We start from the raw sequence: 24,790 nt of genomic DNA, 5'->3' as shown, positions 1-24,790 counted from the left end.
TTTATTTGCGTCCCCTTTTCCCATCTGGAGCACACTTCATAACAGTGAATCGAATACAGACCTGCTGTGATGACCCTGAAAGAGCAGAAACACTCAACTGAGCAGTTTTCAGTTCATTTAGTCAGAGACACACCCATCAGAACATCAACATCTGTCAATAATATTCACAATGCTGATTGTGTTTTACCTGCAGAGGGTTGTGTTGAAGTTGTCATGTGAATGACAAGTGCTTTAGATATGCGAACTTGTGCGATAGGACGTGTGTTTGTGTCTTTGCCCAAAATATCCGAGGTATTTGAACTCACAACCGTATCTGCCAATATATCTGCAGTCCATCACAGGGCAAACAGGCTCAGTCACATCAACGGAAGATCACGAACAGTGACAAAGTGGATTTTAAAGCTTTATTTTCATTGTGTTGAACTTGCTCCTATTTTTCTGTGGAGTTTTTGTTCACTGGCCTTACCTCTAATAAGCCATGCAGCGTGACTCTCAAAAACACCAAGGCTGAAGAAAATGGTTTGAGACTGGGCAGTGGAAGCCGTGGTTGATAAAAACACACAAAAGCAAACAAATACAGACAACAAGAGATCAGATAATCATCATATGCTGAGAAGAAAGAGTAGAATACAAAGCAGTGGTGCCCTTAAAAGATAAAATCTTGTTTCAAAAGAGCTTCATGTAAAAATCGATATAAAGACTCAAAAGGAAATACAACACAGAACTTAGTCATCAGATAATCAATGCCTCCAGACCTCAAACAAATGAAGAGATATTTTATCACTCAGCTGATTAAATAACTATTAAAAATCTTAATGAAAAGATGGAACATGGAGCAACTGTTTCACCTTCAGTTCTATATTTCAGTAATTCGGGGATCTGAGGTGGAAAACTCAAAATCTGCTTCCACCACACACCTTTTCCCCCAATTATGCAAATTGTCCGATTCCAACTGATTTTACTGCATTTTAATGTGTAAACACAGGAACTCTAGCCCAAGAAGATAAATAATGAGAAACCTTGGCCAAATGCTATTTGCTGATTCCATTCAGGTTTGGGTTTCGTACCGTCCAACATCCAACATGTGTCCTGATAGAAGTGATGAAGCTGACACTTTGTGCTGCTGTGACTGAAACAACGGTTTCTGTCATACTGATTCCTTGAGCCAAAGCGAACCACACGTGCTGTAATGTCCTTCATTAAATACTGTGGTGTTTGTGCTTTTTGGTTTGTTTGGTGAAAACATTTTGAAATAAAAAGTTGAGAGCACACTGCGTGTGTTTTTGTTGCCGTCTTGGCGTCTGGATGATCACAGAGGACAGAAACAGGGAAACAGGAAGTCCAGCTAAGATATTCAAATCAGCATCTCCACAGCTCAGGGGCTTCCTGCAACACTCTAGGTCCTCAAGTGAAGAAAGAAACTGTTTGTAGGGCCAGTAAATGAATAAAAATGCTCTTCCAGTGACAGTCAGCCTTTTTTTGTTTCACTTTGCGTCGATAGTGATCCCTTTCTGCGCCACTCTGAGTTCAGTCAAGCTACTTTCTGGTGCGCTCAGCAATGCTACACACACATATGCTCAGCTGTACTGGAAGTGTTCACTGAAATAATGTTATATATTTGAAGCATGTCGACAAAACTAAACCACATTTCATGCAAAATCTCTTAGAGAGGAGAGAAAATTCAGCACAAGATAACATCTGCACCCAAAAGGAAATAACACAAAAAACAACAAACACGCAACAGTGCCAACCGCTGAGGTTAATTTGTGAAAAAAACATTATATTGAGGTTTTGTGGGTAAGCTCTGTGTGGCGTAATGCTTCCTAATTATGTTTTAATGGGTAGTTATGATTCCTAGTTTTATTACCGTCGTCTGGCAGTTCATTTGGAAAATCAGCAAACATGGCACAGACCCAAATTCACTCAGAGCACAAAAAAAGTAAGTAAATGTGTGTTCGGTGGATTTTTTTTGTTTTTGTTATGGCTTCTTAGCAATCAATCTTTCGCTTGTTAGAAAGTCTGGTTAATTTTTTTTTTTTTTTTAAATGCATGTTTTGTAAGAAATGTGCATTTGTGGGATGAGCACCAAAGCTGAGTTTGAGGACTGCACACTTGGAAAAAAAAGACCATGATAAATAAAAACGCAAGTTACAAACAAAATAACACACAGAATTCATTTCAATACTTTTTTTTTTTTGGCCAAGTTTAGTAATGTAGTCTCAAGTTTAGTTTTAAGATGACTTGAAAGGCTGAGTGTTGTGCCTTTTTCAGCTTTTTATCGACGTTTGACAGAAAAGGTTGACTGGAATAAGAGTTATTCGGCATGTTAATTACAAAAGTCTCTAAAAGGAACAGGATCTCTGCATGTGAGACAGAAACTAAGGAGGACTCAACACCAAAAAAGGCTATGAAAAAACACAGAACAAGACGTGATCTGCACACCAGAGACCTGGCAGTGAGCTCCAATCAATGGCAATTCCTATAAAAAGTCATAATTTCAACAACAAAAAAAAAACAAACAAAAAAAATAGTATCCAGGCATGACAGTGACAGCAGTGAATTAATTTCATTCTCACTTTAAAAAACAGCCTGCAAACTCAAACGCAACACATTGTCCTCTGAAATGAATTGCTACCTCGGCCCTCGGAGAGCGGCCTTTTCCTTCCTCTCCTTTTATTCACCGCTACAGTTTATCTATGCTGAGACTGTTGCCTGCCATACATTGTGTGAATGTAATCCAATTCGGAGAAATGTTTGTGGCTGCAGCCAAGAGTTATTGTTGCACACTGAGAAGCCCTATCTGGAAAAAGCCACCAAACCGCCTTTACAATCGCAGCGTGCAGGATAAGTCATGTTTGGTTTTAATCCCCAGAAGCAGCGGCAGTCAGAGGACAACTACAATACGTTTTACAGCAGATGAACCTGTATCGTGTGGGAGAGAAGCTTGCCTAAAAGATGGAGCCGCAAAAAATATTTACACATGAAAATGATGTTTATTCAACAGGATTATCAATGGGCAGCTAAAGGGGGAGGGAAGCCTTTGAGGTTATATTACAAAATATATAAAGACTCTGCTGCTGTCAGAATGCAAATGTAAGTGCGGTTAGCATATGCATGCAGTGGCCTGTAATTGTGCAAAAAATGTGTCCTCACGGCCACAAAGGAAAATGTTTAAATAGAGTCACGGCTTGTTCCGATCATACAAATACTGCATGAGCATTGAGGCTTATCTAAATTGCGTTTGCTTGTGATATTCCTCACTGGTCCATCAAAACTAAAGCGATTTTTTACTATTGCACTGCTGAGAACTCAGTTTGTGTTATTACCACAAGTCCTTTCATGAGCATCCGAAAATGTTAATAATCTGTGTGCGTACCCAGATAGTACTGTAAGAGGGGGTCCAACACATCTTAGGTCAAAAGCCTCATATAGCTCTTAAGATTTTACTTACATAAAAAAAAAAAAAAAAAAAACCTGAAAAGTACAAAAACTCCTCTGTTTTCGTTTGACTTTCAAAACAGAGACAAACTCTGACTGAAAGTCTGTGTAGAATTTAGTTGTTGCCAGGTCAGCCCGCAGCCCAGCTCCAGTCCTTTCATGGGTCGGTGTTGGCTGCGTGTTTGACAGCTCTGATGTAAAAATATCACTGACGAAAATGCATCTAGATGAATTAAAGCCAACTGGAACAAAAGGAAATCTTTGATATTTGCCTTTTGCTGGTAACAAGACCTCCAACACCTGAAATTGCCAAGGGTAAACATCCATATGTGCACATCTACGTGCTGCAAGGAGACACATATGAATAATTTATGAAATAATTGAAATCCTAAGAACTTGGCAGGTGTTTCATTTTGGCCATCTGTGTGAATGTTTCATACTTTTTTTGTTCTGTAAATCTGTTTGTTGTGTTCTTTATCAATGACCATGTCGATTAGAAATGACTGCAATATGTAATATTGAAGACAAGAGCACACTGAGGTGATTAGGTAAGTGTGAATTTGTTATTTTATTCTTTAAATATTAATTTGGATGTTAGTCTCATAACTGACTAAATAAATTAACATAATAAGTCCACCCTTTTTATTTTTCAAAATATCAAACAGTAAGCGTTCTCAGATCACCATATGCTTTGATATTTTCCATTTTCAAAGTCTTTTTATTTTTTTTTATATGCAATTGGTTTAGTTTTTTTGTTTGTTTTTGTTGTTTTTTCCACAAGTGTGTGTTTTCAAACTCCAATTAGCACATCTGCTCTTTTGTTTGGTGGAAATAGAAGCCGGGATACATTGCTGCACTCTCCAATTTGCGCTCGGTAATAAGCACAAATGGTAAAAATAAAGCCAGCTTCAGTAAAAAAAACTGTTTATTATGCATTCACCACAGATTCTGTACATGCCTTCATGAAACACTTTCGTAATTGTTGCTCAGAGACGAATATCGCTGCTTTTTTTAATCCTTATTTTTATGTGCTGTGCACAGTTTATCACTGCGACCGGAAAACAAATAGAAAGTTAAAGTCAGATGCAGAAATTTCTTCATTGGGTCAGTTAGAATGACTCGTCTCCTCAAACTGCTGCTAATATGGAAAAACAAAACATATTTAAAGACTTGAAAAATCCTTTAGACTGGAGCTGATCACCATTTTCTGAGACTCAACCAAAAAAACATTGGAATGCTGAAAGAATCGGAGCTGCGGAAAGTATTATATCTCTTTAGATTTGTTCTGTATTCAGTCCCCATAAGTTTAGTCTTTTCAGTTCCTACTCCAGTTTCTGCTTTTCCTTTTCCTCACCAGGAAGAAGTGCTGCGGACCAAGGGACACTCACCCATGTGTCAGCGCACACACTCGGTTTCTTGTGTTATATTGTTATTCTCACGCTGTCTGTGGTTTCAGGCTCTTCAGCTTCCCCTCATGTCTGAATGCTGCTCCCTGTGACTGCCTTCACCTGGTGACAGCAGTATATATCAACCCAGGGCGTCTCCAGTGTGTTCTGGTGGTTTATTCATCTGTGTTCTAGATACGTTTGAGTTTCCCAGTGTTTTACCATTATTTCCTGTGATTTTTGGTTTTGTGTTTTTTTTTTTGTGCTGGAATATAATGAGGTCTTTTTACACCTGCAGCGGCACCTGGCATCGTGAGCAAGCCTGTGAAAAAACACTATGTTCAAAATCACATGAAACGGTTACCAATGCCTTGGTGGAGGAAGTAGTGACCAAATGAAATAGAATTTGAAAAAAAATCACCCTTTTCATGAATGGCAAAACCATCCATCCATCTTCTGTACAGCTTTATCCTGTTCGGGGTCATAGGGCGCAGGAGCCAATTACAGCTCAAAGAGCAGGATACACCCTGGACAAGTCACCAGTCCATCACAGGGCAAACACACAGAGACAGACCACCACACACACTCTCTATCACATCTATAGGGGCAATTTAGCGTCACCGATTAACCACAAATGTATGTTTCTACACTTGTGAGGAAACCGAAGTACCCAGATAAAACACACGCGCGCGCGCGCGCACGCACACACACACACACACACACACACACACACACACACACACACACACGACACACACACGATTTCTCTACCAATCATATCACAGCCGCCTTATTGAACGTTAATGACAAAAACGAGATGTGAGAAAGATCACAATTCTGATTAGGAAACAAGTTTAGCAGGCATGTGTCAAACTGGGCGTATAACACAAGATATAAATACACAATCATGTGAGAAAGCAGAAAGTAAAATCTGCTATGATAAAATAAAATTGTAATAAAGTTTGTATATCAATGACGTACTGTACGAAGTCTTACAGTGATGGCTGCGGAACCATCACATGCATCGTTCGCCTGTTCCGTTTCCAATCAATCCATCAGATACACAAGTCACTCAGATTTTATCTCAGCATCCTCCACTGGTGATGATGATTCAGGTGGTTTCTTATAGAAGTAACTGTCCAGTTCCTTCCATGCCGCTAGAGCATCATCAGGTTGTATGTTTCATAGAGTTACCTCTGGAAGTGAAACTTTCTCCAGTGAAACTATCCCAGAATTTTTAGCTCAAACTGTCAAATTAAACATTTAGCAAAATGCATTTATTTCCATGAAGTCGTGAGCATCTAATTCAATATCTGGCTTGTTGTGAACCATTTGGAAAGCATGTGGAAACCCTGCATTTCTTATAACTGCAGTAAACAAAGATCTTTCATAAGTTTTAACAATGAAACCGAACATAACCTTTACAATGAAGTTGGCTGGAAATGTCACGTCCATACCGTCTTTCTGTTACTCTGCTGAAACGAGCCCCGAAATGCTGGAAATAGAAAGAGCAGGACGGTGAGATTCTGTCCCCCTGAATGAAGATTACTTAAGAGTAAACAATGGCTAGATGGTCTTTCTCTCATTGACCAACCCCTCCTGCAATTACTTCCTTGTCTCCTCTTTCCTCTCCTCTCATTCGTTACATCCTCTGTGACCTTTCTATTTGATGTGGCAGTAGTCAGACGTCAGTGTGTGAGCCTATCGTTGATAGAAAGATGGCGGTCATTACTAGTAGATGTCTTGGAGAGGGCTTTAATCCCCGCTGGAAGTGAAGCCAGAGCTCAGCCTCTGGAGTTGGCTTAATTACTGGCCGCGCTCTAATTGGCTCCTTGTATGGCTTCGTGACGCAAGCAGGATGTGACACTTAAGGCGAGACTTCTGCTGGTGTCTGCCCTTTGTGTCAGTCCCATTAACCTTTTCCTTCCACCTTTCTCTCTGCCTTTTTATGTTCAATTAAAGGCACTATTTAAATGAGCTGAAGTAGCAGGAACCAGAGCTTTGTCATGGGCTACATATAAAAGAAGGGGAGAAATGGCACCTTTAAAAGTTGAAATCTCGCAGGTGAAAATCTTTTTTCAATAAATAATTTTGCAAGTAGTTTAAACCTGGACTCACTGAAGATGATTTATGTTATATTTATAACAGGAATGAATAGATGTGTGTACTTGTTTGTGGGTGTATGCACGACTCGTAGCAGGCACTGAGTCATAGGAATAATCAAGAACTGTATGTCAGCAAAATGATAAAAGCCTCCTGTAATAATACCGTAAATTCACAGGAACAAAACTTCAAATGAAAGCTAAAATCTGCAAAGTAAAGCCATGTTCAGTGTTTGCCCTTTGGGATATTGTGAGCTGTGCTGTGTATTGTCATTGCTGTGTAATTAATCATGCCACCTAAAGGCATTCACAGAGGCCCCCTTTGGTTAATTGGACTGCAGCTGCAGAATGGACTAAAGCCATGATTTATTCAGCAGGCAGGTGGAACGACACCCTGCCCCCTCCCCCGCTCTTCCAGGTACCAGGATGGATGGCTCACTCCTGCTACTCCCAGCTACTCCCAGCGCTCCCTCCATCCCTCAGGCCAATCGACTCCGAGGGCACATTTACAAGACGAACTTCGGGGGTGACAAAACCAGAGGAGGAAATGTACAGTGGAATCAATTTTCCACTCTTTTCGCTGTATTCAAGAGTTGTAGGAGTCAGAGCAGGTGAACACATAGAGATATTGACCATCTGTGGAAAGTTTAACAAGTGAACTTCCTCACAGTGACTGTTTACAAGTGAAAACAAACACCCGAGTCAGCCAAAGGTGAAGTCATTTAGACATTTTGCCCTCTCACTTCATGGGTCTGTGTTTCATTTACTCGCAGCCCTGTGAGGCAGGCCAGCGGTAACTGTATCATTTCAGGCTTGTTGGGAAGTGGAACCACTGTGCCAAGCCTTTTCCTTTATTTATTTCTTTATTTTTCGCACGGTTTTATTTGATGTTAACATTATTTGGGTCCCTCATTGCAAGTGTGAAGTGTCGAGAGTAAAACATCCTTTACAGGTGGGGTAACCAACAGTGAAGAGTATTAATTGAAGCATTTAGTGACACATAAAACAACAGTCAGTCGCACTTTACATTAACGGCTAACCTCTCACATTCACTTTAAATCTAATTTGGAGAGCAAAGTGTTGCTTTCCCTCAGCCCAGGGGCCTGCAGCCTGCAGCTCAAAAACAACATGCAGCTCTGTAACCTCTCTGTAGTGGCCCCTTGTAATTTTCACAACATTGCATGGAAATAAACTGTTTAATTTTTCGCTCCCTGGCAACTTTTCAGTTTGTGGTGACAAATGTGACAGGGTGTTTAGGTGCTTTTCAGCGAAGGTGAACTCTGCTTTACATCCTACGTGCCTTCGTCTGCAGGTCGTCAATATCAAGAGGAAACCTCACATTCTCCATCAGATAACCATGCATCAAAACCAAGAAAGGATCAGGTGATGATAGAGAGCTGAAATAATGCTGACAGAGACAAACAGCATTTAGAAAATGTTACCACTTCAAGTGCTTTATTTTCATTGGGGGAAATAGATAGACATCAGTTTTAATATACGGTTTAGTCACTCTTTACATAAATGATTAAAAAGGTGGGTCTGCTGCAATATGAATGTTAAATATGTTATGTTTGTAAACAAATCTGACCACTAGTCTGAAATGTGTATTTCATTGTTCTTCCTTATAGCTATTGCATGCTGCTGTGCTGTTGATCCATTAGTTTACAAGCAAGCTTAACTGTTTTCATTTATTTTCCTGTTCCAGAATACATGACACCAGACAGACAATCTGTCATGCTGTAAGATGTCCTGTGAAAACAACAAAGACAGAATCCATACATCAACATTAGTATTAGACATTCCCTTGCTGTAGTTTCCTTCAGTGCTCCTGGCACACCATTTCCAGGAGATAACCACACCTAAATAGTTAATGCAGCTGTGGGGCCCCCTCTGCATTACAAATGGACCCATCTGTCTCCCCTGGACCCCCGTGGGTAGCAGTGCCACAGTCCGTCTTCAGCAACTCTAATCATTCATCAATAGGAAGATATCTGACACCCGCGTACACACGATACCCAACACCGTGATGTGGTCAAGGCCAGAGACGGACATCCTGGTGTCAGAATGGGGATCTGTCAACTGATATGACTCCTGACACCACTTTGGGGCTACCCACCTACAACAACTGGATCGAAGGCTCCAAGTGCAATCTGCTTATCTAGAGTATATTCTTTCCATGCACAGAGAGTTAAGATTTTAAAGATGTGTGATTTTTAGGGATGGGACGAGATCTCGTGTCACGTGATCTCGTGAGATCGAAATGCCGCGAGATCTCGCAAGATCGAAATGCCGCGAGATTGAGTACGTTTATATAAAGGCAAAAACTCTTTATTAACTGGAATATTGACGGAATAATACATTACATTGCGCACAGTCATATAAACACGTGCAAAACCCTGAATATGCTCATATTCATATTTAAAAACCTGTTCGAAAGGGACATGAAATACTGTTCTGCGCATGTTCTATCCGCAAGGAATCTTGGTCTTTTGAGTACACAAACTACTTGTGATACAGTTTAATTGATACGACGTAAAGAAAATGTGCGGAAACGATCGTTCAGTTCTTCTCTTTTATTGAAAAAAACGGTGCATCGCATCAACGAACATTTTACCACCTCTTGCCGGCTCACACTCTTTTTCGACCAACATGCAGAGAGAGCCTGCAGCGGCTGCGGCGCCCTTCTTCCTCTGTGGTGTCTGTGCAAAATAAGGTTGAACATGCAAACAGCGCACCTAGTGGCATGAAGTGCAAATGCAGTCATGGCGTCGTTTGTGCGCCGCGGTTTGAATGGGAATAGGCGAAGTAGCCCCCCCCCGGTCTCGTCTCGTCTCGATCTCGTGAACTCAATCTCGCGAGACATCTCGTCTCGTGGAATTTGTGTCTCGTCCCACCCCTAGTGATTTTGTGTATGAAGTTTTACATTGACTATTTTAAATCACAAATTTTGAAATTATGCAGGCAAAAGAGTCTTTATTTTGGACAGTTGCTGCGTATATGCGATGAGGCTGCAGCGTTGGTCGTGGTGGCTGGAGCTGCAGCTAGGTGCCATTGAATGCAGCGAGGTTGCAGCAGACTGGATAATCCACAGAGCGATTGAGATCTGAGCACAGAAGAGCAAACCGGTCAGAAGCATGAACCAACAGAACATCTGAACAAAAACTGAAGCTGGGTAGAGCACAATACCCATCCATTCATCCATCTTTCACCGCTTATCTGGGACCGGGTCACAGGGGCAGCAGTCTAAGCAGAGATGCCCAGAATTCCCAGTCCCAAGACACTTCCTCCAGCTCTTCCGGGAGGATCCCAAGGCGTTTACAGGCCAGCTAAAAAACATGGGTCTTCCCTGAGGTCTCCTCCCGGTGGGACATGAGCGGAACACCTCCCCAGGGAGACGTCCAGGAGGCATCCTAAACAGGTTCCCGAGTCACCTCAGCTGGCCCCTCTTGATGTGGAGAAGTAGCGGTTCTACTCCAAGCTCCTCGGTGATGACTGAGCTCCTCACCCTATCCCTTAGGGAGCGCTCAACCACAGTATGGAGGAAGCTCATTTAAGCCGCTGGTATCCGGGATCTTGTCCTTTCGGTCATGACCTAAAGTGAGGGTGGGGATGTAGATTGACCAGTAAATTGAGAGCTTCGCCTTTCGGCTCAGCTCCCTCTTTACCACAATGAACCAATACAACGACCGCATTACTGCAGACGCTGCACCGATCCGCCTGTAAATCTCACACTCCATCCCCCACTCGTGAACAACACCTCAAGACACTTAAACTCCTCCACTTGGGCCAGGGTCTCTCCACCGACCTGGAGAGGGCAAGCCACCTTCCTCCGGTCGAAGACCATGGCCTCGGATTTGGAGGTGCTGATCCTCATCCCTGTCGCTTCACACTTGGCTGCGAACCGCCCCAGTGCACGCTGTAGGTCCAGGTTTGATGGAGCCAACAAGACAACATCATCTGCAAAAAGCAGAGATGAAATCCTGTGGTTCCCGAACCGGACCCCCTCCGGCACCTGGCTGCACCTAGAAATTCTGTCCATAAAAATGATGAACAGAACCGGTGACAAAGGGCAGCCCTGCCGGAGTCCAACATGCACCGGGAACAGGTCCGACTTACCGTCGGCAATGCGGACCAGGCTCCTACTCCAGTCATACAGAGACTGGACGGCACTCCGTATTCCCGGAGCACCCACCACAAGGAACCACGAGGGATGAGGTCGAACGCCTTCTCCAAGTCCACAAAACACATGTGAACTGGTTGGGCAAACACCCATGAACCCTCTAGCACCCGATGGAGGGTGTAGAGCTGGTCCAGTGTTCCGCAACCAGGATGAAGACAATGTTCCTCCTGGATCCGAGGTTTGACGATCAGTCGAATCCTCCTCTCCAGTACCCTGGTATAGACTTTTCCAGGGAGGCTGAGGAGTGTGATGCCCCTATTGTTGGAGCACACCCTCCAGTCAACCTTTTTAAACAGGGGGACCACCACTCTGGTCTGTCAATCCAGAGGCACTGCCCCGGACCGCCACGCGATGGTGCAGAGACGTGTCAACCACGACAGTCCCTGCATATCCAGAGACTTAAGGTACCTTGGGTGAATCTCGTCCATCCCCTGTGCCTTGCCACCGAGGAGCTTACCAACCACCTTGGTGACTTCAGCTTGGGTGATGGACGAGTCCACCTCTGAGACCTCAGCCTCTGCATCCTCCACGGAAGACGTGGCGACAGGATTGAGGAGGTCCTCGAAGTTTTCCTTCCACCGTTCTATAAAATCCCTAGTTGAGGTCAGCAGCTCCCCACCTCCAGTGTAAACAGTGTTGGTGGAGACCTGCTTTCTCCTCCTGAGGTGCCAGATGGTTTGCCAGAATTTCTTTGAGGCCGACTGGTAGTTCTCCTCCATGGCCTCCGCGAACTCCTCCCAGACCCAAGTTTTTGCTTCTACAATGGCTCGGGCTGCAGTTTGCTTGGCCTGCCGGTACCTGTCAGCTGCTTCTGGAGTCCCATGAGCCAACAAGGCTCTATAAGACTCCTTCTTCAGCTTGACGGCATCCCTTACTTCCGATGACGACCACCAGGTTCAGGGGTTGCTTTCAAGACAGGCATCGGAGACCTTACGACCACAGCTCCGGGCAGCTGCTTCAACAATGGAGGTGGAGAACATGGTCCACTCGGACTCAATGTCCCCAGCCTCCCTCGGGACATGAGCGAAGCTCTCCCGGAGGTGGGAGTTGAAAACCATGCTGACAGAGGGTTCCACCAGATGTTCCCAGCAGACCCTCGCGATACGTTTGGGTCTGCCAAGTCTGTCTGGTTTCCTCCTCCGCCAGCGAATCCAACTCACCACCAGGTGGTGATTGGTTGACAGCTCTGCTCTTCTCTTCACCCGAGTGTCCAAAACACATGGCCGGAGGTCAGATGACACGACAAGAAAGTCGATCATTGATCTCCGACCTAAGGTTTCCTGGTGCCAAGTGCACTTATGGACACCCCTGTGCTCAAACATGGTTCTCTTTATGGACAAACTGCGACTAACACAGAAGTCCAATAACACCACTCGGGTTCAGATCAGAGAGGTAGTGCGTCCCAATCACCCCCCTCCAGGTCTCACTGTCGCTGCCCACGTGAGCGTTGAAGTCCCCCAGTAGAACAATGGAGTCCCCAGTTGGAGCAATGTCGAGCACCCCTTCCAGGGACTACAAGAAGGCCGGATACTCAGCACTGCTGTTCGGCCCGTAAGCTGAGACAACATTGAGGCACCTATCCCCAACCCGAAGGCACAGGGATACGACCCTCTCGTTCACTGGGAAGAACTCCCAACACATGGCGGCTGAGCTGTGGGGCTATAAGCAAACCCACACCAGCCCGCCGCCTCTCACCGCGGGCAACGCCAGAGAAGTGGAGAGTCCAGCCCTTGTCGAGAAATTGGGTTCCAGAGCCCAAGCTGTGTGTGGAGGTGAGCCCGACTTTATCTAGCCAGTACCTCTCAACCTCCCTCACAAGCTCAGCCCCCCCCCCCACCCAACGAGGTGACATAATACCAAGTAGTAAAACGGACGATCTGGCGAGGAATAGAGGACGATCCGGCGACTTCATGGAAGAGGTGATGACGATGATTCTTAGGTGTGCAGCTGCGCCCACCGACACCGACTCTGCCCACACACAGCCTCAGAGAGGGAAGGGAGCATAGGAAGAGAATAAACTTTAATAATTTCATAGCAGAGAAATTTAATACACACAGGTCGGTGTAAAAAGTAATGAAAGGTTCAAATAAAGAATAAGTAATTGCGCAAATCATAGTCAGGATAATAAAAGAAAACAAAAAAAGATAAACATACAGAAAAACAACATGAATCTTCAAATAAAACAAACTAAAATTTATACAAATATACACAAATGTGTGCAAATGTTTTTAGTGCAGCAGAGTGAATGGTTTATAAAGTGTCCATAGCTGCGACATATTACAATGTCCAGGTTTATTTCACAAAAAAATTCTATTCAGTGGAGTTGCACGGTCTGATAGCAATGGGAGTGAAGGACCTGCGGTAGCGCTCTTTTCCTGCACTGAGGCTGTCTTAGTTGGCCACTAAAGGAGCTGTGACGCTCCTCAACTTCAGGAGTGAACACGACACACAAAGAGCAGCAAACTGTCAAATACCTACTTTGAAATTCAAAGACAAAACAAACGTGAACATAAAAAGAGAAAACAAAAGCACATGATAATCAACAGTAAACTGGCATGAAAATGCTGTCATATCAAAAACACCATGCTAAAACAAGACATATTCAGAAAAAAAGAAATTGAACTTTATTTGTATTGCACTTTTCAGGAATAAAACAAAACGCTTTAGAGAATTTAAAACATGAAACAACATGAAAACAATGCCCATCCCTCCCACTGTCCACAAAAAAACAGTGAAACACATGATGCAACAACTTAAAGAGTCTTGCAGGACAGTGTCTCAAAAGTATGGTCATTAGGGCCAGCTGTCCAACAAGTTTTAGATGTTTCTCATGTGCAATACATGATAAAGAACCTAATGACAGGCAAATTATTCAAACGTAAACTGAGAATAAGGATTGAGAAACGCGTTTGAAGCACAGTGAGATTTGTTCATTTAGTACAGTTCACATGTATAGAACGACAAAGTGCTTTATAGTAAACACAATGAACCACAAAAGCATTGTGAAAGGCAATCAGTCTAAGTAAATGTGAGGGAAACAATGAAAACCAAACACAATGGACAGTGCAACAATAGAAGAACAACAAATAAAAAGCACATAAGGTCAGATACCTCAAAGTTTGCGGGAAACATGGTGGCGAAAGGTTAAACTGTTGAGACAATGTGCCAAAATAAAAAGTTCTCTCTTAAAAACAAAAAACGCAAAACAAATATCAAATTAAATCATATTTAAGCTATTGAAAAATACCAAAGATACAACATACAATACACACTATAACAAAAAAAATAAACAATCGGCTTGGCTGAGGAACCTCATCCCTTCAACACGGGCTGAAAAGTCATACGAGGACCAAAAAACTAACCGGAGGTGGGCATTCCTGGTCCTAGACTGCTGCAGCCCTGCATGTTTTCCATGTATCTCTGCTTCAACACACCTGAATCTCATGAAGATTCATGGCCATGTCCAGCAGTAAGCCTGGTAACAAGCCACATTGCAATCAGCTGTGTTGAAGCAGGAAGACATGGAAGACATGCAGGGCTGTGGCCCTCCAGGACCAGGAATGCAAACCCCTGGTTTAAACTGTTGCGACAATGCGCCAAAGTCAGAGGTGCTTGTTGTGGAACACCAGGACAAGACCAAACAAACAAAACAACACAAAAATGTAAGACAAACGAAAAATGGACCTTGACTGTAACTTCATCATGAGGACTGATGACCTGCCCTTAGTCTGACCCATCACCCAGGACCTGGTTGCCATGGGAGACCCTGCCAGGGGCATAAAGCCCCGGACAATATAGCTCCTGGGATCACGCGGGCACTCAAACTCCCCCACCACTTTAAGGTGGCAGGTCAGGGGGGAGAAAAAAAAACTCAAACAAATCACATTCAAACTGTTGTGATATACCAAACAAATTCAATCAGCGTCGTTACACTTCGGGATGATGTATACAACGTACACTATAACAACACAACTAAACAATCGGCTCGGCCGAGGAACCTCAACCCTTCAACACGTGCTTAAAAAAAGTCATACAAGGACCGAAAAACATGAAAAAATATACTAGAAAAAGTGAGTGCAAAAGTTACGATACCATGAAATCAATCATAGGCTTTCCAGAACCTCTAGTCTTAAAAATAAACTGAAACTTACATTTTCCTAGGAAAACAAGAAAAACTATGCACAATGCAATGTCCATTAATTGGAAAAAAAAAAAAAAAAAGTCATGACAGTACAATATACTCAGGGAGACATGGACAACATGCAGGTCTGCAGCCCTGCACACACAAGCACCTCTGACTTGGTCGCATTGTCGCAACAGTTTAAACCAGAGGTGGGCATTCCTGGTCCTTGAGGGCCGCGGCCCTGCTGGTTTTCCCATATCGCCCTGCTTCAACACAGCTGTTTGCAATGTGGCTCGTTATCAGGCTTTCTGCCGGACTTGGCCATGAATCTTCATGAGATTCAGGTGTGTTGAAGCAAGGACACATGGGAAAACAAGCAGGGCTGCAGCCCTCGAGGACCAGGAATGCCCACCCCTGGTTTAAACTGCTTGCGACAATGCGCCCAGCTCAGAAGTGCTTGTTTGGTCTTGTCCCTTGTGTTCCACAATAAATAAAACACAGCATATAGAGCTAACAAAAAATGTCATCAAGTATACTCACTGTCCAAAAAATGGGACAGAGGATTTTCTGTCTGGGTTTACTCTCCCATATCTGGATGACTTGCAGTGACTCACCTGAACCTCAAGCCTTTGACAAATCTTTTTTTAAACTTTCGTCAGGACGACCAGCCGCCCACCACCCAGCCCAGTGTATCCACTGTCTGGGGGAGTACCAGTTTAGTCGCCGGTAACTCGACCCTGAAGCAGGTAGTACTGGATTACAGGTTAACCAGTAGCAGATTTAACAGCCTGACCTGACCGCTAGAGGTGGAAAAGAATGCAATGGTAAAAAGCAACCATTACATGAAAACAGTTTGCAACAATTGCCACAGAACACATGAAATGAAAACAAATGTCAACAAAGACCAGAAAAACAAAAAATGGACTGTCATCGACAACAACCGTGATCCAAGACAATTTCAAATCGGAAACACTATGCTAAAAAGAAGATATCTCTCAACAAAAAACACACACAACAGAAAAATTCAATCAAATCACATTCAAACTGTTGTGATATACCAAACAAATTCAATCAGCATCGTAACACTTCGGGATGATGTATACAACGTACACGAAAACAACACAACCAAACAATCGGCTCGGCCGAGGAACCTCAACCCTTCAACGCGTGCTTAACAGTGAGTCAAAGGAGGACCGAAAAACATGAAAAAATATACTAGAAAAAGCGAGTGCAAAAGTTACAATGATACCATGAAATCAATCATAGGCTTTCCAGAATGTCTAGTCTTAAAAATAAACTGAAACTTACATTTTCCTAGGAAAACAAGAAAAACTAAGCAAAATGCAATGTCCCTTAATTGGGGGGAAAAAAAAAAAAAACAAAAAAAGACCCATAAGGTCACGCACCTGAAAGTTTGTTTGAAGCATTGTGGCAAGGGTTTAAATCAGGGGTGTGCATTCCTAGTCCTGAAGAGCTGCAGCCCTGCATGTTTTCCATGTCTCCCTGCTTCAACACACCTGAATCTCATGAAGATTCATGGCCATGTCCAGCAGTAAGCCTGGTAACAAGCCACATTGCAATCAGCTGTGTTGAAGCAGGAAGACATGGAAGACATGCAGGGCTGCGGCCCTCCAGGACCAGGAATGCAAACCCCTGGTTTAAACTGTTGCGACAATGCGCCAAAGTCAGAGGTGCTTGTTGTGGAACACCAGGACAAGACCAAACAAACAAAACAACACAAAAATGTAAGACAAACGAAAAATGGACCTTGACTGTAACTTCATCATGAGGACTGATGACCTGCCCTTAGTCTGACCCATCACCCAGGACCTGGTTGCCATGGGAGACCCTGCCAGGGGCATAAAGCCCCGGACAATATAGCTCCTGGGATCACGCGGGCACTCAAACTCCCCCACCACTTTAAGGTGGCAGGTCAGGGGGGAGAAAAAAAAAATTCAAACAAATCACATTCAAACTCTTGTGATATACCAAACAAATTCAATCAGCGTCGTAACACTTCGGGATGATGTATACAACATACACTATAACGACACAACTAAACAATCGGCTCGGCCGAGGAACCTCAACCCTTCAACGCGTGCTTAAAAAAAAGTCATACGAGGACCGAAAAACATGACAAAATATACTAGAAAAAGTGAGTGCAAAAGTTACAACGATACCATGAAATCAATCATAGGCTTTCCAGAACCTCTAGTCTTAAAAATAAACTGAAACTTACATTTTCCTAGGAAAACAAGAAAAACTATGCACAATGCAATGTCCATTAATTGGAAAAAAAAAAAAAAAAAAAGTCATGACATACAATATACTCAGGGAGACATGGAAAACATGCAGGTCTGCAGCCCTGCACACACAAGCACCTCTGACTTGGTCGCATTGTCGCAACAGTTTAAACCAGAGGTGGGCATTCCTGGTCCTTGAGGGCCGCGGCCCTGCTGGTTTTCCCATGTCGCCCTGCTTCAACACAGCTGTTTGCAATGTGGCTCGTTATCAGGCTTTCTGCCGGACTTGGCCATGAATCTTCATGAGATTCAGGTGTGTTGAAGCAAGGACACATGGGAAAACAAGCAGGGCTGCAGCCCTCGAGGACCAGGAATGCCCACCCCTGGTTTAAACTGTTGCGACAATGCGCCCAGCTCAGAAGTGCTTGTTTGGTCTTGTCCCTTGTGTTCCACAATAAATAAAACACAGCATTATAGAGCTAACAAAAAATGTCATCAAGTATACTCACTGTCCAAAAAATGGGACAGAGGATTTTCTGTCTGGGTTTACTCTCCCATATCTGGATGACTTGCAGTGACTCACCTGAACCTCAAGCCTTTGACAAATCTTTTTTTTAAACTTTCGTCAGGACGACCAGCCGCCCACCACCCAGCCCAGTGTATCCACTGTCTGGGGGAGTACCAGTTTAGTCGCCGGTAACTCGACCCTGAAGCAGGTAGTACTGGATTACAGGTTAACCAGTAGCAGATTTAACAGCCTGACCTGACCGCTAGAGGTGGAAAAGAATGCAATGGTAAAAAGCAACCATTACATGAAAACAGTTTGCAACAATTGCCACAGAACACATGAAATGAAAACAAATGTCAACAAAGACCAGAAAAACAAAAAATGGACTGTCATCGACAACAACCGTGATCCAAGACAATTTCAAATCGGAAACACTATGCTAAAAAGAAGATATCTCTCAACAAAAAACACACACAACAGAAAAATTCAATCAAATCACATTCAAACTGTTGTGATATACCAAACAAATTCAATCAGCACCGTAACACTTCGGGATGATGTATACAACGTACACGAAAACAACACAACCAAACAATCGGCTCGGCCGAGGAACCTCAACCCTTCAACGCGTGCTTAACAGTGAGTCAAAGGAGGACCGAAAAACATGAAAAAATATACTAGAAAAAGCGAGTGCAAAAGTTACAATGATACCATGAAATCAATCATAGGCTTTCCAGAATGTCTAGTCTTAAAAATAAACTGAAACTTACATTTTCCTAGGAAAACAAGAAAAACTAAGCAAAATGCAATGTCCCTTAATTGGGGGGAAAAAAAAAAAAAACAAAAAAAAAACCCATAAGGTCACGCACCTGAAAGTTTGTTTGAAGCATTGTGGCAAGGGTTTAAATCAGGGGTGTGCATTCCTAGTCCTGAAGAGCTGCAGCCCTGCATGTTTTCCATGTCTCCCTGCTTCAACACACCTGAATCTCATGAAGATTCATGGCCATGTCCAGCAGTAAGCCTGGTAACAAGCCACATTGCAATCAGCTGTGTTGAAGCAGGAAGACATGGAAGACATGCAGGGCTGCGGCCCTCCAGGACCAGGAATGCAAACCCCTGGTTTAAACTGTTGCGACAATGCGCCAAAGTCAGAGGTGCTTGTTGTGGAACACCAGGACAAGACCAAACAAACAAAACAACACAAAAATGTAAGACAAACGAAAAATGGACCTTGACTGTAACTTCATCATGAGGACTGATGACCTGCCCTTAGTCTGACCCATCACCCAGGACCTGGTTGCCATGGGAGACCCTGCCAGGGGCATAAAGCCCCGGACAATATAGCTCCTGGGATCACGCGGGCACTCAAACTCCCCCACCACTTTAAGGTGGCAGGTCAGGGGGGAGAAAAAAAAAATTCAAACAAATCACATTCAAACTCTTGTGATATACCAAACAAATTCAATCAGCGTCGTAACACTTCGGGATGATGTATACAACATACACTATAACGACACAACTAAACAATCGGCTCGGCCGAGGAACCTCAACCCTTCAACGCGTGCTTAAAAAAAAGTCATACGAGGACCGAAAAACATGACAAAATATACTAGAAAAAGTGAGTGCAAAAGTTACAACGATACCATGAAATCAATCATAGGCTTTCCAGAACCTCTAGTCTTAAAAATAAACTGAAACTTACATTTTCCTAGGAAAACAAGAAAAACTATGCACAATGCAATGTCCATTAATTGGAAAAAAAAAAAAAAAAAAAGTCATGACATACAATATACTCAGGGAGACATGGAAAACATGCAGGTCTGCAGCCCTGCACACACAAGCACCTCTGACTTGGTCGCATTGTCGCAACAGTTTAAACCAGAGGTGGGCATTCCTGGTCCTTGAGGGCCGCGGCCCTGCTGGTTTTCCCATGTCGCCCTGCTTCAACACAGCTGTTTGCAATGTGGCTCGTTATCAGGCTTTCTGCCGGACTTGGCCATGAATCTTCATGAGATTCAGGTGTGTTGAAGCAAGGACACATGGGAAAACAAGCAGGGCTGCAGCCCTCGAGGACCAGGAATGCCCACCCCTGGTTTAAACTGTTGCGACAATGCGCCCAGCTCAGAAGTGCTTGTTTGGTCTTGTCCCTTGTGTTCCACAATAAATAAAACACAGCATTATAGAGCTAACAAAAAATGTCATCAAGTATACTCACTGTCCAAAAAATGGGACAGAGGATTTTCTGTCTGGGTTTACTCTCCCATATCTGGATGACTTGCAGTGACTCACCTGAACCTCAAGCCTTTGACAAATCTTTTTTTTAAACTTTCGTCAGGACGACCAGCCGCCCACCACCCAGCCCAGCGTATCCACTGTCTGGGGGAGTACCAGTTTAGTCGCCGGTAACTCGACCCTGAAGCAGGTAGTACTGGATTACAGGTTAACCAGTAGCAGATTTAACAGCCTGACCTGACCGCTAGAGGTGGAAAAGAATGCAATGGTAAAAAGCAACCATTACATGAAAACAGTTTGCAACAATTGCCACAGAACACATGAAATGAAAACAAATGTCAACAAAGACCAGAAAAACAAAAAATGGACTGTCATCGACAACAACCGTGATCCAAGACAATTTCAAATCGGAAACACTATGCTAAAAAGAAGATATCTCTCAACAAAAAACACACACAACAGAAAAATTCAATCAAATCACATTCAAACTGTTGTGATATACCAAACAAATTCAATCAGCATCGTAACACTTCGGGATGATGTATACAACGTACACGAAAACAACACAACCAAACAATCGGCTCGGCCGAGGAACCTCAACCCTTCAACGCGTGCTTAACAGTGAGTCAAAGGAGGACCGAAAAACATGAAAAAATATACTAGAAAAAGCGAGTGCAAAAGTTACAATGATACCATGAAATCAATCATAGGCTTTCCAGAATGTCTAGTCTTAAAAATAAACTGAAACTTACATTTTCCTAGGAAAACAAGAAAAACTAAGCAAAATGCAATGTCCCTTAATTGGGGGGAAAAAAAAAAAAACAAAAAAAAAACCCATAAGGTCACGCACCTGAAAGTTTGTTTGAAGCATTGTGGCAAGGGTTTAAATCAGGGGTGTGCATTCCTAGTCCTGAAGAGCTGCAGCCCTGCATGTTTTCCATGTCTCCCTGCTTCAACACACCTGAATCTCATGAAGATTCATGGCCATGTCCAGCAGTAAGCCTGGTAACAAGCCACATTGCAATCAGCTGTGTTGAAGCAGGAAGACATGGAAGACATGCAGGGCTGCGGCCCTCCAGGACCAGGAATGCAAACCCCTGGTTTAAACTGTTGCGACAATGCGCCAAAGTCAGAGGTGCTTGTTGTGGAACACCAGGACAAGACCAAACAAACAAAACAACACAAAAATGTAAGACAAACGAAAAATGGACCTTGACTGTAACTTCATCATGAGGACTGATGACCTGCCCTTAGTCTGACCCATCACCCAGGACCTGGTTGCCATGGGAGACCCTGCCAGGGGCATAAAGCCCCGGACAATATAGCTCCTGGGATCACGCGGGCACTCAAACTCCCCCACCACTTTAAGGTGGCAGGTCAGGGGGGAGAAAAAAAAAATTCAAACAAATCACATTCAAACTCTTGTGATATACCAAACAAATTCAATCAGCGTCGTAACACTTCGGGATGATGTATACAACATACACTATAACAACACAACTAAACAATCGGCTCGGCCGAGGAACCTCAACCCTTCAACGCGTGCTTAAAAAAAAGTCATACGAGGACCGAAAAACATGACAAAATATACTAGAAAAAGTGAGTGCAAAAGTTACAACGATACCATGAAATCAATCATAGGCTTTCCAGAACCTCTAGTCTTAAAAATAAACTGAAACTTACATTTTCCTAGGAAAACAAGAAAAACTATGCAAAATGCAATGTCCATTAATTGGAAAAAAAAAAAAAAAAAAAGTCATGACATACAATATACTCAGGGAGACATGGAAAACATGCAGGTCTGCAGCCCTGCACACACAAGCACCTCTGACTTGGTCGCATTGTCGCAACAGTTTAAACCAGAGGTGGGCATTCCTGGTCCTTGAGGGCCGCGGCCCTGCTGGTTTTCCCATGTCGCCCTGCTTCAACACAGCTGTTTGCAATGTGGCTCGTTATCAGGCTTTCTGCCGGACTTGGCCATGAATCTTCATGAGATTCAGGTGTGTTGAAGCAAGGACACATGGGAAAACAAGCAGGGCTGCAGCCCTCGAGGACCAGGAATGCCCACCCCTGGTTTAAACTGTTGCGACAATGCGCCCAGCTCAGAAGTGCTTGTTTGGTCTTGTCCCTTGTGTTCCACAATAAATAAAACACAGCATTATAGAGCTAACAAAAAATGTCATCAAGTATACTCACTGTCCAAAAAATGGGACAGAGGATTTTCTGTCTGGGTTTACTCTCCCATATCTGGATGACTTGCAGTGACTCACCTGAACCTCAAGCCTTTGACAAATCTTTTTTTTAAACTTTCGTCAGGACGACCAGCCGCCCACCACCCAGCCCAGCGTATCCACTGTCTGGGGGAGTACCAGTTTAGTCGCCGGTAACTCGACCCTGAAGCAGGTAGTACTGGATTACAGGTTAACCAGTAGCAGATTTAACAGCCTGACCTGACCGCTAGAGGTGGAAAAGAATGCAATGGTAAAAAGCAACCATTACATGAAAACAGTTTGCAACAATTGCCACAGAACACATGAAATGAAAACAAATGTCAACAAAGACCAGAAAAACAAAAAATGGACTGTCATCGACAACAACCGTGATCCAAGACAATTTCAAATCGGAAACACTATGCTAAAAAGAAGATATCTCTCAACAAAAAACACACACAACAGAAAAATTCAATCAAATCACATTCAAACTGTTGTGATATACCAAACAAATTCAATCAGCATCGTAACACTTCGGGATGATGTATACAACGTACACGAAAACAACACAACCAAACAATCGGCTCGGCCGAGGAACCTCAACCCTTCAACGCGTGCTTAACAGTGAGTCAAAGGAGGACCGAAAAACATGAAAAAATATACTAGAAAAAGCGAGTGCAAAAGTTACAATGATACCATGAAATCAATCATAGGCTTTCCAGAATGTCTAGTCTTAAAAATAAACTGAAACTTACATTTTCCTAGGAAAACAAGAAAAACTAAGCAAAATGCAATGTCCCTTAATTGGGGGGAAAAAAAAAAAAAACAAAAAAAAAAACCCATAAGGTCACGCACCTGAAAGTTTGTTTGAAGCATTGTGGCAAGGGTTTAAATCAGGGGTGTGCATTCCTAGTCCTGAAGAGCTGCAGCCCTGCATGTTTTCCATGTCTCCCTGCTTCAACACACCTGAATCTCATGAAGATTCATGGCCATGTCCAGCAGTAAGCCTGGTAACAAGCCACATTGCAATCAGCTGTGTTGAAGCAGGAAGACATGGAAGACATGCAGGGCTGCGGCCCTCCAGGACCAGGAATGCAAACCCCTGGTTTAAACTGTTGCGACAATGCGCCAAAGTCAGAGGTGCTTGTTGTGGAACACCAGGACAAGACCAAACAAACAAAACAACACAAAAATGTAAGACAAACGAAAAATGGACCTTGACTGTAACTTCATCATGAGGACTGATGACCTGCCCTTAGTCTGACCCATCACCCAGGACCTGGTTGCCATGGGAGACCCTGCCAGGGGCATAAAGCCCCGGACAATATAGCTCCTGGGATCACGCGGGCACTCAAACTCCCCCACCACTTTAAGGTGGCAGGTCAGGGGGGAGAAAAAAAAAATTCAAACAAATCACATTCAAACTCTTGTGATATACCAAACAAATTCAATCAGCGTCGTTACACTTTAACACTGTTTTAAGGCCATTAATGCTGTTTTAAGATGATTAACTCTGTTACAAGACCATTAACCCTGTTTTATCGCCGTGTTTTGCCGCCGTGCTGCCGTGGCTGGCGACACCTCGCACGACCGCTGCACCGGGGTCCACGGCAAGCCCCGCACGGCAGGGAGCTCTTACGAGGCTTCACAACAGTCAGAAGCACAGTATCACACCAGCTATGGAGATAATTTTGTGTCTTTATTATTCAATCAATCAAAAAAGGTTTTGCAAACAAAAAAGAGAGTTGAGACCAAAAAACATAAAGTTGCAATTAAAAAAATAAAAGTTCAATCAAATAGAATAAATCTGAGAACAAAATTATTTCAGTGGCAACCCCACCAAATTTTTTTTGACATCAAAACAGAAAAAAACTTTGGTTTTGAATTGTGAAGTTTTGCTTGCAAGCTAAAAAGTTTTGGTTTTGAATTAAAAAGTTTTGGTTGCAAATTCAAAAGTTTTGGTTACGAATCCCAAAGTTTTGGTTGCGAATCCAAAAGTTTTGCTTGCGAATCTGACTGAACCCAATGGGCGGGGCCAACACTAGTGGAAGAGAGAAGAGCTCCTATTGGTCGCTTTGACCTCGCTCCTCCACCGCCTGTCTCCGCGCTGTTGCTGCTGCTTCCGCATTGGTAAAGGCCAGTAGACATTACAGGATTATTGGCAGTTATCCATGCCCGAACCATGGGCCGAATTTTGTCCCGGTTTTCTCCTCCCGAATGATGCCAAAGGTGTGATTGTCAAGAGTATGTAAATGAGTTCGGGTCCGATCTTCCTGTAGTGTGCGGTGTGTTCCGAGAGGTTTATTTTTTTTTTTTCCAATCGGAGCCGCTCGGGAGGCATTGGAAGCCGAGATCGTAGATAATGAACA

At 43.4% G+C, this 24,790-nt stretch overlaps 1 long non-coding RNA gene across 2 annotated transcripts; it reads left to right on the top strand.

The window, feature by feature from the left end:
* Positions 1-1,451: 1,451 nt before the first annotated feature.
* LOC115408149 (uncharacterized) lies at positions 1,452-14,947 on the top strand. Of its 2 annotated transcripts, none has more exons than XR_003933739.1 (3): positions 1,452-1,461; positions 14,123-14,127; positions 14,773-14,947. It is a non-coding gene; the product is annotated as an uncharacterized LOC115408149 (long non-coding RNA). The 2 variants fall into 2 exon arrangements; XR_003933738.1 differs by lacking the exon at positions 14,123-14,127 and adding an exon at positions 9,155-9,159 and having other exon boundaries at positions 14,741-14,947.
* Positions 14,948-24,790: the final 9,843 nt, after the last annotated feature.

This window comes from Salarias fasciatus, chromosome 20, assembly GCF_902148845.1.
Source record: "Salarias fasciatus chromosome 20, fSalaFa1.1, whole genome shotgun sequence".
Lineage (NCBI taxonomy): Eukaryota > Metazoa > Chordata > Actinopteri > Blenniiformes > Blenniidae > Salarias > Salarias fasciatus.
The sequence above is the reverse complement of the archived record's forward strand: the minus strand, read 5'-3'. Positions and strand labels throughout refer to the sequence as shown.